This window comes from Neopsephotus bourkii, unplaced genomic scaffold (genome assembly GCF_033783945.1).
Source record: "Neopsephotus bourkii isolate Nb327-2 ecotype Australia unplaced genomic scaffold, CSIRO-AGI_Nbou_v1 NB_1080, whole genome shotgun sequence".
NCBI lineage: Eukaryota > Metazoa > Chordata > Aves > Psittaciformes > Psittacidae > Neopsephotus > Neopsephotus bourkii.
Window position 1 is genome coordinate 1,351,457 of NW_026901568.1, and position 11,044 is coordinate 1,362,500.

At 43.8% G+C, this 11,044-nt stretch overlaps 1 protein-coding gene across 16 annotated transcripts in view; it reads right to left on the reverse strand.

The window, feature by feature from the left end:
* The window catches only part of FOXP1 (forkhead box P1), a 386,028-nt gene that overhangs the window by 174,569 nt on the left and 200,415 nt on the right, over positions 1-11,044 (reverse strand). The window contains exon 1 of one of the 16 annotated variants that reach the window (XM_061362094.1): positions 767-915. The exons of the other annotated variants lie outside the window; for them this stretch is intronic. The gene's annotated coding sequence lies outside the window, so the exon portion shown is untranslated. Of the gene's footprint in view, positions 1-766; positions 916-11,044 lie in introns of those variants that run through there. 16 annotated transcript variants of the gene reach the window in all.

Consider the following 11,044-nt stretch of genomic DNA (forward strand, 5'->3'; position numbering starts at 1 on the left):
TTAACTGGACACAACACAATCTCTTTCACTGTTTGCCTGCATGGCTTACACTGTCTGGGTTTTCTTTCCAGCAGGAGCGTGTATCATAGGGCCACAGGAACCTGAAATCATCTGGAGGCAGCTCAGTGAAAGGCTGACTGATGCTCTGCAGGAGCTGAAACTTAAGACAGCTGTGGTGAGAAGGGAAGGAGAGTCAGGAGCCTAATCCCTTTTGTGCCGCACTGACTTATTGTGAAATCATGGTCAAACAGCTTCTTAAGAGAACCAGCCACTGCAGTTACCCCTAAGGAAATCCCTTCTGCTGAGGGTGTTGCCAACCACAAACAGTAAGAACAGAGAACAAGCAAAGCCGTAACTGAAACAGACATTAAAAGTTTAGCGTATGCTCAGTTCAAGAGAGCAAGAGCTGGTCCCTATGGAAAGTTAGTGCACTAAACCATACCAAGCTGTGCAGATAACAAGTGTCACTCCTTTCCTTAGGTAAGACCCAAAGTGTCAGGCAGAAATGATGGACAACTCGGTTTTTCCCAAATGAGGTTTTTGCATCCTCCCTTCATTTTACACATGTGCACAGAAATTACTCCCAGTCTCCCCTTGGATAAAACAAACCCCCTTTGCAAAGCCAGCTCCATCTCAGTCTATGCCCCTCAGCTTGTCAGCTATTAAACCCCACACTAAGCATGAAGTTCATGCCATAGCTGCATAAGAGCTCTAGAGCCAGGCCACTTCCAAGTGACTGGCAAATATGATGCAATCATTTACATACCATCAGCAGCAGAGTGAGGTTCCTTCCTCTCTCTTGGGGAGAGCTGTCTTTCAGGCGTGAGCTTGACAGAAATCATCCTTACCAGGATCAATGAATATTTGGAAGGAAAGGAACGGCAAGCGGCAAAAAACCCCAAACCAAACCAAACAAGAAACCTTAATTTGCTGCACCGCACAACTCTGAAACTGCTACCGTGTGGACACAGACACCATCCGTACCAGAGGAACAACCTCTCCAGAAGGAAGGACACTCAAGTGCAGAGCTGTCTCGGTGCCGACCTGGTAGCTGTTGTCTCTCAGGACATACCCACCTGCTCATCCCAGCCCAGGCACAGCAGCAGCTTCATGTAGAACAGGAACAGAAACTGCAGAGCTATTCTCACAGCCCAGGACTCATTTGTTTGTATGCACACTGCTCTGAGCTTGCAACGTAAACTCTTGCAGCCTGTCTCTCAGGAAAAGAGGCAACTATTCAACCAAATAAAAGGCCAAAGTTGCATTTAGTAAACATTAAATTCAGTAAATATGGTTAGTTTATGCTAGACAGCAGCAGCGTTGCAACAGTAAGATGATATCAAGCCTCGCAAGACCAAGTGCTGGCTGTAGATGAATTAAGACTCCCACCCTCCATGCATATCTCCATTAAAGCATTTCTAAACTCTCTGCCAGCCTCCAGAAGTCGAAAACCACCTCAAAGCCAGGTGCTACTCTAATAGTTCTGCACAATACAATTTTCACTTCACTATTTTCGCTTACTTTATGGCAGAGAAGGTTTGATTCATCACAGCAACACAAGTCAATTAATGACCCACTTGGCCACTTACACACTTCAGGTACCTTCTGTGGCCCCCCAGCCCCAACACCCAAACCAAACAATCCGTTTAACCACTGGTGCAAGCTAGAGAATACAATACATCACATTTTTATGCATATTCTGTTGCTTGCTTTTCCAAGGGCTGAAAAGGACAAATAGTTAATTTTATCCTCCAAAAGCTTTTCATAAATGTATATTCAAGATATTTTAAAGACTAATTCACATATAAAGAAACAGACACCACCTTCATACAAGAAGAGTTAACATTTCTTTCTCAAGGTCACTCTAAGAGGGTTTACTCCCTTTGTACTCAAAGCCCTAACAATTTACTGTTGGTGCTAACAGGTCCTGCCTGGCATTTGAAATCCAAGCCCCATTCAGAAACAATAACAAACAATGATTTTGAGAAACAAAGACAGTGTGAGTTTTTCTTGCTCAGTTTCAAAGCAGCCCAAAAGCAAGAACTACCAGGATGGTGCTCTCTAATTAGGACTCCCAGAAACCAAACAGCCAGCATACAGAAATTAGCAGATGCAAACACAGTTTCCCAGTTATAAAAAGCAGGAAAGCAGCTCTGTCACCTCACTCACAGGAGGAGGAGCGACAGAGCGCATTTCTACATTTGGTATTTTCTCTCCATTCAAACGGCTGTGCTTCTAAAATAGATTTCCATCAGATCTCCTCAGAAATAAAAGAGAAAGCTTTGCCTTTCCCAACTCCATAGAGGGCACATATATCAATTAAAATCCAACGTGAGAGAAGAGAGAAACCAAACAGCCCCCGACCAAACGCTGACACACAACGCAAGGCTGTTCGTTTAGAGTGATTACCTGGTTCATAGCCCTATATCTTTGTCCTAGACCTTCTAACTCCTTGTTTGCTCCATGCAGGATTTTCTAGCCATCAGCCGTCTACTGCTGTGCTAGTCGTCTTGCAGGAGTTCTCTCTCCCTTCTGAAAAAAGCAAACAACTGGATAGATATCATTACACTAAGGAAATCTCTTGGAAAAACCAAACAACTTGCTAATCTTTCTAGCCCCTTCACCCAAGTTAAAGATAAGCAAAGCAAACCAAAGTGAGTTTCAGCCACATTCCAGGGACAAGCTCCCCTTTTTCTCCTTTATCAAAATCCCAGCATTTAAAGGTTTTTTTCCAGACCTTGCAGGATAAACTGCTGCTCACACCCGCAAACAAAGCAATATTTGTTTAATAACTGATTGCTGCCATGGGTACAGTAAACAAGGGGCCCAGCATTTGTGTTTATGAACAAACACATCATCTTGCAAGAGCAATTTAACATTAACCAGGTGGAATAATCAACAGATTTCATAGGTGACACTCGGGGCAGGACTAATGTAAACAGAGCAGGGAGGAGAAAGGGGCCACTCTTAGGGAATCAAGGTTGAGGCAAATGCATTACAGAGTAAACAGCTGGGAAGAACTCAAGACAAACAAATAGTCATTCTTCTGACATTTTGAGAAGCAGAAAGGTTGCACGTTACATGCATCAGCTGCTGACCACCATGAAATCAAACCAGTTGGGGACCAGGCCTTCTTGTTTACACAGTGCCATGTTTGCTTATAAACAACAATTTGCTGTTACCAACCTCGCATTACTCATTGCATAAACGAGCAGATCAAGTGAAATCCTGTTAACTCTTCTGTGGATTGAGGGGTTTTTTACTCCCCTTCAACAACAACAAACAAAAAGCCTTTGCAGTCTTGCTGTGCAACCTCAAGACAACAGGCAGCAAGGGAAAACACATAGCTGTGCATCTGTTCCGATAAAGGGTAAAGAAAGGAGTTGAAAACACTTGAAAGTGCCTTACAAAACAAGATTTACCGGCCAAACCACTGATGTAAAAGATCTGTCTGCATTTTTAAAGAACTTCAGCAACTGCAAGAGGTGGGATGTAAAATTTTCATCTCTTTTTTAGAACAAACAAGTAAAATGGTGGCTTCCTACATGCCCAGCAGGACCATGTACATGTCTTATTCTAAACACACACATCCATGCCTATGCCAGCTCGATGCACAAAGCTGAAGCTGCAAGGTGTGGTTCAGCCCTCTTCCCCTTTCTCTCTTCCATTCTCAGCCCTCTTGCTTCTGCCTCTCATTGTCATTCTCCAATCTCTGCAGATCCCCCCAGCATATTTTTGTTAACCCAAGGGAAGCAGCAGCTCCTCTGATTTTGTCTTCTCACAACTGAAACCTCTGGTTTCCAACTGCTCCCACCCAATGTCCATCTCTTGGCCTCAAGGCAGTGAGACACTAGTCCTCAAGGTGCTCAAAATGCCAAGGTCCCCTGGGTTTGCCACCTTCCAGAAAGCCTTTCCTTTCCCATTTCCCATCTCTGCACCTCTCAAGAAGCTGCCCATTGCAATGCTCCCCAAGGGAGGTTTCTGTGACTTCTCTACCCCTGAACATGGATTTCGGGAAAGATCTAAAGTAAAGGGAGAGCAGATGGATGGTCCCACCGGTAGGGGTTAATCCAGGGCTCTGGGTTACATTCCTGCCCTGACACAATCCTTGCGTGTGACCTCCAGAAGTTTCTTCATCTCTCTTCTATGTAAAATAAGCCCTTTAAGACAATGTACTACTTGGATGGAGGTAGAGTCTGTAGTTGTGGTCTATACCAGGGGTCCTTCTTCCTTCCCAGCTGCACCATGGCCCTTACCTGGTTCATCGCTACCTTCGGACAAGCACCGGCACGACCACCACACACTGAGTAAAATCATGCCAGTTTTGAATACATGACACATCCAAGGTCACAGCTGGCCTTGGCACTGCTCTCCCCTCCCTTGCTATTTCATGTGCAAACAGCACAATGGCCAGAAGCCTCCCCCCTCATCATTTTTTTCACCAGTTTTACAATATCTGGTATTTTTTTGTCCACAGCACAACCCAGGGCATCCAGGGCTGGCCCAGAACCACTGTTTCCTTCCTCAGAAAATATTTAGCCTTTTGTTGTAGTTAAAAAAAAAAATAATAAAAAGCTTCAAACCCATGAAATCAGTGCAACCTCTGAGTAAGACAGGTATTTAAATAAACCCCAAATGCAGCATTGTTCAGGCAACCGCCTATTTCTTAATACATTGGCAGCATAATAGCGGGCAGGATGAAAGGTGCGACTCGAGGACGGGGTTGGCGGCCGCACACCAGGAAAACAGAAGTGCTGCCCCATTTCCTGTGCTTCAGCAGAGTATTTCTGATGTCTGGGGCTGCCGGGGAGTTAACTCTGAATTAATGATTGCACACAATACCCTCCTTTCTCCCCTCCCTGCAGGACAGCGAGGGCCAGCCTCCCCGAATGACTGTGGGCAGGCAGGCACAGGTCACGGGGGATTTGGATATTTCACAGCAGCTTCAAAAATGTAGACACCGCAACCTGAAGGCTTCTGAAAACATCAAGCCCCACATAAAAGTCCTGATATTTCCTTACTTGAGACAACTGCTCTCACCTCAGCTGCTGCTGCCTGTTCTACGCTCCTTTTCCAGCACGTAAAATCACAGTTTATTCAGTACAAAGTAACTACGGTATGATAAAAACTATAAGCATATCATTCAAATGCTTTATTGGTCAAATAGATGGATGCTTTTATTAGTCCAACCTTTTTTGTAATGGAGTGCCACTGATGACCCAGTGTTAGCCTCATTCCCTGCTATTAATCACACTTCTAAGAGCTCATTTTGCTTTAAAATCTTAAGAAATTGCTATAATTTAAAGACATGGTGTCTACATAATGGGAAATGCTTCACAGATTGTATCATTCCATATAACAGAATTTTTATGGCAATGCTGACCACGATACCAAGGTATTACAAAACTTGAATAAAATATTTGATGGAGAAAATCTAAATGTAAACTTACTTTTGCATTTGTGGTTTGCCACATCCATAACGTTTTAATCACAGCCTTTTGGGAGTTGCAGTTCTCAACTGCATGTGGCTTACATAGATTAACACTACAAAAATAGTCCCTGAACAAACATAAACAGAGCAAAACAAAATTAGATTGAAATTAAATAAAAGGATGGACCATGAATGAGAGAGTGTTCGAGCTGTATTTTAACTATTTTAACGTAAAGGATTTACCCTTTTGTCAACTACGTTATCTCTTTCTTTTCTGCACAGGGAAACAGATGTTTCTGCACAGATGATGTTTACTGTGAAAAACTTTTATGACAAAGTGAAAGCATCTTACAAATTTACCTACACCAAGAATTAAATTAATATAATGACGGTCTTAACCCATATTATTAAAATGTACTTTGCAAAATGTTTTGACAATGTTGACTGCCGCAGGAAGGAAAACACATTTAAGACAATTTCAGCCAAACGCAAAAGCAGAAGCCTTCCATTTTTCAAATGTAAAGTAAAAAGCATCTTTAAACACCTTCTTATGAAAGAAAATGCAGTGCAATTATGTTATATGGCACACACAAAAGCGTGTTCTTTTCCTCAGTTCTCTAACAAGATATTAGTACCTCCTGGCCTTAGGAATACTATGTATAAATCACATCATATTCAGAGTGTTTGAATTAATTATAATAGGAGCTGGAGAGAAATGTTAACTTCCCAGGTTGTTGCTAAGGATTAGCCCTTGTTTACAATTCTGTATTTATAGAACAAGAAAAATTTGTCAAATGAAGGGCAAAGAGGAAAGCAAGAACACAAATTTAGCTTTGATTTCAAAACAAATCAGATCTTGCAACCATTCCCTGAAAAGAAAACCACAGTTTTTAATGTGAAGATGCAAATGAGTCTCAGAATATAAAAATGTTTTATAATTCTGTGCATTCAACACTACTAGATGTTATTTAAAGAATTTATGTTAACATTTCTCATCCTCACACAGCAAGTCCAAGATGCTGCAACCAGCATTTAAAATGGATCTTGTTTCTATGGGACACTGGGTAGCTGAGGAGCCTCAAGCAGAAGGTATAGAGCAACAGGCGTAATGCTGGCTCAGTGGAAGGCTGCACCTCCATCCAGAGGGCATGTTACGAATCTCAAAACCACTGGAAAAGTCATGCTGGCTTCCCCAAATGCATTCAGCCTGTGATGCAAACAAGACACCTTTCAATAAAGGCACTTGGGAGCCCAAGAGGTCCACCATGCAAAGCATGGTATTTCTGGAGAGCAGTGCAAGGATGTTCAAGGCTCAGAGTTGATGGGAAGGGTCGCAGTGAGGAGAGTGCCAAAGCTTTGCAAGGATTTGCAGGTCTCAAGCACCTTGGCAGAACTGGCTGGGGAAGTTTATACTGCTCACTATTGTAAGGACAAAGAAAGCACTTCGGCCTGCAGAACTTTCATTTCTTTTCGCAAACAAATGCACACCCACTACAACTAAGCTGCAAACCCATTTTCACTGGGACTCCTTGTTTTCACACACTTCAAGCCTTTTAAGATCTGCAGTCCCTCTCATGCTCCCGTCAGTGTGTGACTGTGTGTGGAAAACCAGGCAAGGACTCTTTCGTGGTTTCAGTTTATGAAGAAGCAAATGGAAAAAAATGGGGCGTTTTTTTCCCATTTAAAAAAACCCCAAAGTAACCACCAAGTTCTGAGCAGGGTGACTTGCAAAAATGCTCAGTACCCACAACTGAAAGCATTCAACCCCCTCAAGAATCAGGCCCCTAGCACAATAAGAAAAATGCACTTAGCTAAGCTTTTGTGGAAACAGATCCAGCCTCCTGGCCTTGCCCTGTCCAAGGGCTACAGCTATCACATTACAGCCAGGACAGCAAGATGCAGAAGAGAAACCTATGTGCCTATGAACGGTGGTGCGTAAGTTAACACACACACACTATGAAAAGTACCCAACATACCAGTTTAGCATCAGCCAGAACAGAATAAGTGCAACAGAAGAGGTGCTTTCCTCCCCAGTTTTATCTTGATGTTTTCTTTCCCAGGAACAGCTCCAGTCTGGGTCCAGAGCAAGGATCCCACCACATTTCTGTGCAGGAAATGCGCACGTACTGCACATGTTCCTCAACAGCCACATGCTCGGCAGTGACACACATGGATCCCAAGCACCCAAAAATACAGTTGGTCCTCACCACACTGGCCCAATAGAGGGGAAAAAAAAAGTGTGAATTTTTTCCACCTCAAAATTTCATCCTGTGCCTGAGAAAACTCCCTAAAAAAGCTCTGTCACAACCGGTTTGTTTCTACTCACCAAAAAAAGCACATATGCCTACTTTTGAGTCAGGATGCAGGAAGCCAAGCTCTTAATCCCTCTTCTGCATTCACCCATGGCTGAAGAGCAATGCCACGCCAGAAGAGGTGGCTGGAAGAGGGAGAGGCAACAGCAGAGAGGAATGACTGGACACTGAACAAGCCTCTCCAGCTTGCCTTGGCCAACAACAGCGGGCAATCATAAGCACTCTGTGGCTGCCCATACCTTTTCCATGCATGATGCCAGCCCAACAGAGAGCCTCATAGTAAACAGCACCACGGCCCCACAACCCGTCCACAACAAGCTGGACCGGAAGGGTCCATCACTTCCAAACCTGGCAGAGGTTGCTCTTGTGCTCTGGGAAACGGCCTTTCTGGTGCCGAGTCCCCAGCAGCACATGAGGCCGTCTACATACAGTGATGTGTGTTTAATATTGCAAAGCTGCACTGAGGACAGTGTTTGAACATCTCCAGCCACATGCAGGTGCACAGTCACACAGATGTGCTGGCTTCTGAACACTGGAAAGCTAAGACATGTGGCTTCCTGCTCCAAGAGCTTGGGAAAGACAAGGAGACACTGTATTTACAGTCAAGACAAGACTATTCCAAGTCAGGATAAGAGGGTAATCTACACCCTAAACTGGATGGTACAATACCACAGTCACTGACTGTACGATCACTTCCTTTGGCTTAAAACTGCCTGCACAAGACAAAGGAGAACAAGGAGAGTAACAAAACATGCAGTGTATTTTCTTCTACACGGCAGCCACATATTTCAACTGCCTCAACTGAATTCTTAGAGTAAACACAGCTTTAAAAGAAAATAGCTAGAATAAAGAGCTTCTGGAAAGTTCCTACTGATTATGTATGCAAGAATTCTGCTACTGCTTCCTCCCATCATCTGAAAAATAAACCAAACACCCAACTTCCACAACTACCTACAGAAGTGCTGTTTTTCTGAAGCATGTTACAATACTATCTGAGGTCTGCAAGTTGTAATGAATGCATCTTGTTTTGTAAAATACACAGAGGAGCTCAATTAAATGAACAACTGTAAAGGAAATAGAGCTGATAAAGGAATTAATGCTCCGTGTGCCAGATCATAACATAACATCTAGGATAACAAAACCATGTCAAACATGCAACTGCTGAAGACTTAAAAAAATGAAATAAAGAAGTTAAACCCTAAAATATTTTAAGCATGTAAAATGAAAATGTGCAGGAGGTATTTTATATAATTCAGAGAGAGGGGAGTGCAGGCAGCAGCAAAGGGGTCTCCTGTAGCTGTTTGTTCAGCCTGGAGAAGACAAGGCTGCATGTGAAACCTTGTAAGTCTTCCAGTACCTAAAGGGGACAACAAAAGATCTGGAGAGGGACATTTTACAAGCACATGTAGTGACACAACAAGGAGGAATGGCTTTAAACTGGCAGAGGGGAGATTTAGATTAGATGTAAGGAAGAAATTCTTCCCTGTGAGGGTGCTGAGGTGCTGGCACAGGGTGCCCAGAGAAGCTGCGGCTGCCCCATCCCTGGCAGTGTCCAAGGCCAGGCTGGATGGGGCTTGGAGCAACCTGGTCTAACGGAAGGTGTCCTCACCCGTGGAAGGGGATTGGAACAGATGATCTTTAAGATCCCTCCAACCCAACCCACTCTGTGATTCTATGACAAGACCTACTAAACACACAGAAAGACAGAACATTTTATAAACTACCACCTGCTCCACTGACAATCCGCTCCTTTCTCACTGCCCAACCTATCTATTTCTGAAGACCAAGCTAACCCCATTCCCCATCCGCCACAACACAGCTGAAATGATTTCACCAGTCTGAGTTTGCATCTCTTCCCTCTTTTTCCCCTTTCCTTGCCGTGTGCCTGTGCCTCTCGGGCTGCCCACACGCTGGAAGGGAGCTGCCAGCCCCGGAGCCTGCTCAGGCTGTCTGCACACAGACACCAGTGGGAGCACAGATTAGGGAGACGTTTAGGGTTCTGCAAAACCTTGCACATCGGCTTTTCTCCTTTCGCAGTTGGCGTGTGAACTTGTAACTCGGAAATTGCAAGTTCCCACCAATTTTTTTGGCAACTCGAACGTAATTTTTAGGAAAACATAGTATGCGGCTTTTGGCACACGGAGCTACGTGCTAAGGCTTTTCAGACAAAATATGCAAAGGTGATGGTCTCACAAGCCTTTAAGGGCTTGCTGGATGAAACACGGCTTTGGAAGATGAGAGTACAAAATTCTGACTCCAACAAGCAGTAATAAAAGTCTGTGTTAAAGCAGCTCCACAGACACTTACTCACAAAATGGGCACAATATCTGCATATGGAACAGCTAAGGCAATGCAACGTACACACGGTTATACACGATGCAGCAAACTGGGCATCTAGAGATAGCTAAAACAGTCCTCATACAGTTTTGACTTAAAAGGCAAGACTATAGGCACTTCTTGGCAGCCTCAAAGATCACTATACTCAGGGGAAAGGAGGGAGGAAAATACTTCAAATTACAGAGATGCTAATCTCCCACTTTTGATGCATCCAGTTTATTAGTCAAGTTGCTTCAGCAAAACATCTGGCCTGAGCCACGGGTCTTGCGAGCAGCTTGAGAAGCCATTTGTTGGGCTGCAGCCCCATCATGTCAATGCAACAAACACCCCTCCTTCCCCCCTCCTATGGCCACGAACTGAGTTTCATGCATCTCTTCCTATCACCTTGTCACTGGCCAAGGCTACTGGCATCCGCTCTTCCCCTTAGAGACACAGGTTTAGCACAGCGTTTCTTTCTTCCGTTATGTAAGACCTTTGGTAGATGTATGAAGCTAGAGGAGCTTTCCCAGGATCGTCATTTCCAGGACTGCCAACCTGCATGGAGTTTCTAAGGGTGATCCTGCCGTAATTACCACCACGGAGGGAGAGAAGGGAAACGGTACAGACAGTGTCAAAGCTTTATGCACCACTGCCAACAGTTTCAACAATACTAAATACACAAATTATTAATTACCAACATTATGGCCCATAGATGGCCATGGCTCACCAAAGCTATCCAAAGAACGGTAGCAACTTCTATTAAGGGGGAAAACATACCATGATTAATACAGCCTCAAATTAATTTTGCTGAACTGAATGTTAGAGAACACAGACTGTTACATTTGAAAAGGCCTATAATGTATGTGTGCGTGGACATTTGTATATATGCATCTACACACTCCACATATTACTTTGTATGGTAAGAAATTCCAATAATGCTCGGATATGGGCGACAAATTTCTTGACATCATCAAGCGGCAATTCT